Raw genomic sequence first — 6,000 nt, forward strand, 5'->3', positions numbered from 1 at the left:
TAGAGATCGAACGTACTTAAGTTTTCAGGGAGGGACACTGGTTGTATGATACCCTGCAAGGATGCACCCAGACCTTTACCTGGCACAAAGCTATTTTTTAGCATTTCAGAGGCCACCATGACGGATGCAGAGTCTATCTTTGGAGTTGGAACACCTTTCACTTCTGGAACCTTCTCGACCGGCACTGTTTCAAAAACTTGATAGACCCGGGGCCCTTTGTCATCTTCAGCCTCAATGAACGAGACGGAGGCATCACTGTGAGCACATAAATTCTCCTCACCATGCACGACGATCTCTTGTCTATCCCACTCGAACTTGACCATCTGGTGCAAAGTGGACGGGAATGCTTTGGCGGCATGTATCCAAGGTCGACCTAATAGCAAATTGTAAAAGGCGGCTACGTCCAGTACCTGGAACTCCATGGTGAATTCCACTGGTCCTATTGTCAATTCAAGTACTATATCACCAACCGAGTGTTTTCCTCCGCCATTAAAACCTCGAACGCATATGCTTTTTTGTGAATCCTCTCATCATCAACTTTTAACTTGTTCAGAGTAGAGAAAGGGTAGATGTTTGCACTGGAACCATTGTCAACTAACACCCTGGTGACCACAGAATCTTCACATTTTACCGTAAGATAGAGAGCTTTGTTATGTTCAGTACCTTCCACATGCAACTCGTCATTAGAGAAGGTGACACTGTTTACCTCAAATATTTTATTGGCGAACTTCTCCATATGTTTCACTGAAATTTTGTCAGGGACATGAGCCTCGTTCAGGATTTTCATCAGGGCCCGATGATGCTCGTTTGAATAGATCAGCAATGATATCAAGGAAATCTGAGCAAGTGTCTTTCTCAACTGCTCCACGATGGAGTAATATTGTACCTTCATTTTCCTTAAAAACTCCTCCGCCTCTTCTTCGGTGACTGCTTTCTTCACTAGAACTGGGTTATCTCTGGATGTTTTAGCTTTCCTTAACTCTTCCGGGGCAAAGCATCTTCCCAAACGAGTTAATCCTTGGGCCTCATTGACTTCTTCTTTCACTTCCTTTCCCTTATAGGTCACTATCACCTGTTCATAGTTTCATGGGATAGCCTTGGTGTTGATTACCGACAACTAGGTTACAGGCTTGATAATGACAGGATCCGTACGGGCACCCTCTACAATTATGATAGGCTTGTTTGCCTACCCTAGCATGACCATTTTTGACTTTTCTTGCTTTGCTATAACATCACTTGGGGATCTTTTCTGTCACGATCCCAGTTCGCCCTACGTGAGCCATCGTGACGACACCTAGTCTCTACGACTAGGTAAGCCTAAATTGTGGAAGATAACCAAAACTTGTGGAAGTAAACAATTTAAAAACAAAAATAAGGCAATAACAACGTTTAAATGTGTCGCTCGGCATACACCATATATAAATCTCAAAACCAATATCCAAATCCAAGACCCGGAAACCTATGAATCACAAGCTAAGAAAAGGAAATACTACATAGCTCTAACTTCGGAATTTGTCTAATAAGAATAGAAAGTACACAAGGGCTAAATATTAAATGACAGGAATAGAAAGGGACTCCTCGGTCTGCGAACGCGGCAGATGTACCTCGAAGTCTCTAAGTAGTCGCCTATCTCAAGGATGGTAGGCTTGAGTAGAAGTACCTAGATCTGCACATGAAAAACATGCGCAGAAGAGGCATGAGTACACCACAACGGTACTCAGTAAGTGCCAAGCCTAACCTCGGTTGGGTAGTGACGAGGAAGGTCAGGGCCCTACTGAGATTAAATAAATATAGAGAATATGAGACATGATAGTATAGATAAGCAGTACAGTTGAAAATCTACAGTAAGAATCTACACAGGATAATAAGGAGTACAATAACGGAAACAGAAATAATGACAAACACCAGGAAGTACCACTCATAACAAGGATGATAACCGGGGATCTCTCAGTATCCCGAGGATCTCTTAGTACCCTCAATATATGCCAAGGATCTCTTGGTATCCCGAGGATCTCTCGGTGTCCTCAATGTATGCTAAGGATCTCTTGGTATCCTCAATAAATGCTAGGGATTTCTTGGTATCCCGAGGATCTGTTGGTATCCTCAATAAATGCTAGGGATCTCTTGGTATCCCGAGGATCTATTGGTATCCTCAAATAATGTTAGAGATCTCTTGGTATCCTCAATATACGTGCAAGGGATCTCTTGGTATCCCACACCTCAGTCCAGATCATAAATACGTACAAGGGATCTCCCGGGATGTCGTCCCGTAGTCCCAAATTAAAAACACATAGAAGCAACACAATAATACACAATTAAATGCAAAATTTCATACCAAGTAACAGTTAATTCTAGCCTAACATGCTTCACGTAATGCAATTAAGGCAGTTTAAGCAGATAGACAATTAAATCAACTAGACATGCTTTTCTAAACTATAACAGGCTAAATTCGTAAGTAGAATAAAGCAGGAAAAAAGAACTCAATTGAAATACTTAAAGTAAAACCAGATTTTCAACAATTAGCTCAAGTACGCACTCGTCACCTCACGTACAAGACATTTCAATTACCAAATATATCATATCCTAAAGGGAAGGTCCCCCACACAAGGTTAGACAAGCCACTTACCTCAAACCGACTCAAAATCAACCTGAAACCATGCTCTTGCCACGAGTACTCGACTCCAAATGGCCCAAATCTATTCAATTCAATTTCATAATGTAAATAACACTTCAAGCACCTGATTCTACAATTAAATTCTAAGCTAATATGCGAAATTATTTAAAATGACCAAAATGCCCCTCGGCTCACGTCTTGGAATCAGGTAAAATTTACATTTTCAAAAACCTCATACTCTCACGAGTCCATACATAACAAGAACACTAAAATCAGAGTCCAAATGACCCCTCAAATCCTCATTTAAAAGCCTCTTAAACTCAAACCCTAATTAACTATTTTTCCCAAATTTCTCACCACTAATTAGGTCTTTAATCACATAAAAATGAGTTATGAAGTCAAATATGTTACTTGCAAGTGATTCCCCTTTGTTTTTCTCAAATATCACTCTCAAAATCTTCAAAAACGATTAAAAATGGTGGAAATAAACTCCCAAGTCGCGGAACCCCTTTATAAAATAATGCCCAGCAGTTTCCGCATCTGCGGTCTTGGGACCGCATCTGCGGAACAAATGTCGTATCTGCGACTTCCCACTTAAGGCCAGATTCCGCATCTGCGGCCCTTTACCTGCAGGTGTGGTACCGCTTTTGCGGAAAATATACCGCATCTGCAGTTCCTGCAGAGATGGTCAATTTTCGCTTCTGCGGCTCCTTAGCCACTTTTGCGGCTCCGCATCTGTAGTCCCCAAACCGCAGATGTGAAAATACCAGAAGCAGCAAAAATACAACAGCTGCAACAATTTCTCAAATTTCACGTCAACCATCTGAAATCACCCCGAGGCCCTTGGGACCTCAACCAAAAGCACCAACATCACCTAATACCTTATTCAAACTTGTACCAATCCTTAAAACATCTAAAACAACATCGAAACCTCGAATTAACCATGGATTTAAACCTAAGAACTCCAAATTTCTCAAAATACGCTTTCGATAAAAAGGTCTATCAAACCTCGTCCGAATGACCTGAAATTTCGCACACACATCCTGAATGACACAACAGAACTACTATAACTCTAGGAATCCCATTCCGACCCTCGGATCAACATCTCTATATCGGACTAAAAACATCAAAAATTCAACTTTCGGCATTTCAAGCTTAAATTAGTTACGGACCTCCAAAAAACAATCCGAACACGCTTCTAACCCCAAAATCACCCAACGGAGCTAACAGAACCATCAGATTTCCATTCCGAGGCCGTTTTCACACTGTTCTAACTACGGACAACTTTCCAACACTTAAGCTCTCATTTAGGGACTAAGTGTCCCAAAACTTCCCGAAACTCAAAACCGAACATCCCGGCAAATCAAAATAGCATAATTAAACTTGGGAAAAGCAATTAATAGGGGATTGGGGCATTAATTCTTAAGACGTTCGGCCGGGTCGTCACATCCTCCTACACTTTAACATTCGTTCATCCTCGAACAAGTATAGAGACATACCTGAAGTAGTGAAAAGATGAGGGTAACGACTGCGCATATCCTGCTCGGTCTCCTAGGTCACCTCCTCGACCAGTTGGCCTCGCCACTGAACCTTTACCGAAGCAATGTTCTTTGACCTTAGCTTTCTAATCTGCCTGTCCAATATTGCCACTGGCTCCTCAACATAAAATAGATACTTGTCCAACTGGACTGAACTGAAATCCAACACGTGTGACAGTTCCCCGTGATACCTCCAGAGCATCGAAACATGGAATACCGGGTGAACTCCGGCCAAGCTGGGAGGTAAGGAAAACTCATAAGCAACCTCCCTAACACGCCTCAATATCTCAAAAGGGCCAATAAATCTTGGACTCAACTTTCCTTTCTTCCCGAATCTTATGACGCCTTTCATAGGCAAAACCCGAAGCAGAACCCACTTTCCAACCATATAGGAAACATCACGAACCTTCCGGTCCGCATAACTCTTCTGTCTGGACTGGGCTGTACGGAGTCTATCCTGAATCATCTTAACCTTCTCCAAAGAATCTTGAACCAAATCTGTGCCCAATAATCTAGCCTCACCCGGCTCAAACCAACCCACTGGAGATCTACACCGTCTACCATATAAGGCCTCATACGACGCTATTTGAATGCTGGACTGATAACTGTTGTTGTAAGCAAACTCCGCCAATGGCAAGAACTGATCCCAAGACCCTCCAAACTCAATCACACACGCACAAAGCATATCCTCAAGAATCTGAATAGTGCGCTCGGACTGTCCGTCTGTCTAAGGGTGAAATTATGTACTCAACTCTACCCGAGTACCTAACTCATGTTGAACGACTCTCCAGAACCGTGATGTGAACTGGGTACCTCTATCTGAAATAATAGAAACTGGAATACCATGTAGACGAACAATCTCTCGGATATAAATCTTCGCAATCTGCTCCGAAGAATAAGTAGTACACACATGAATAAAATGAGTGGATTTGGTCAGCCAATCCACAATCACCCAAATGACATCAAACTTCCTCAAAGTCCATGGGAGCCCAACTACAAAGTCCATTGTGATCCGCTCCCACTTCCACTCCAAAATTTCTATCTGCTGAAGCAACCCACCCGGTCTCTGGTGCTCATACTTCACCTGCTGACAGTTGAGACACCGAGCTATGAATCCAACTATATCTTACTTCATCCGCCTCCACCAATAGTGCTGCCTCAAATCCTGATACATCTTCGCGGCTGTTGATACCCAACTTTTTTCCCGTATATTTTTATATGTAAAATGCCTTTCAAATAGCATGTATATGCATATATAAGTATACCCTAAGGCTATATTATTTTTTCTTAATTTTTTTAAAGATTTTTAAATCAATTTACTGCCCTATTTTATCAAGAAAAAACTAATAATTATCCCCAAAATTATCATCTTGGTGATTCATTTATTGGATTCTCATATTTTTACCAAAATATAGCTAAGAAATTTATTTACACATTTTTACAAATTTATTTGGTATTTTAAGGATAAAATTGCATAATTGCAATATTAGCCTCTTTTATGATTTGATTGAATTTATACTTATAAAATTAAGTCCAGTATTTTAAAATTAATAATTATATGTTATAAATCATTTTAGTACATTGAATTTATTTCCAGGATTTAATTTACTATTTTTATAAAAAATAAAAAGGGAAAAATGGCTGTTTAAAATCTAGCCATATTTCATTTCGATTGTAGCCTAAATTCTACCCCAATTAAACCCAATTGAACCCCAACCCAATTCCTAAAATTACCCGACCCATAGCCCATTTGAATGACCCGGCCGATTCCTCTTTTAACCCAGGCCGTTGATCGAAACCCCTCATTCTCTCAAACTCTCTCGAAGCTTCTCAAACCCGCTTCCGCCC

The sequence above is a fragment of the Nicotiana sylvestris genome, chromosome 1, assembly GCF_000393655.2.
Source record: "Nicotiana sylvestris chromosome 1, ASM39365v2, whole genome shotgun sequence".
Lineage (NCBI taxonomy): Eukaryota > Viridiplantae > Streptophyta > Magnoliopsida > Solanales > Solanaceae > Nicotiana > Nicotiana sylvestris.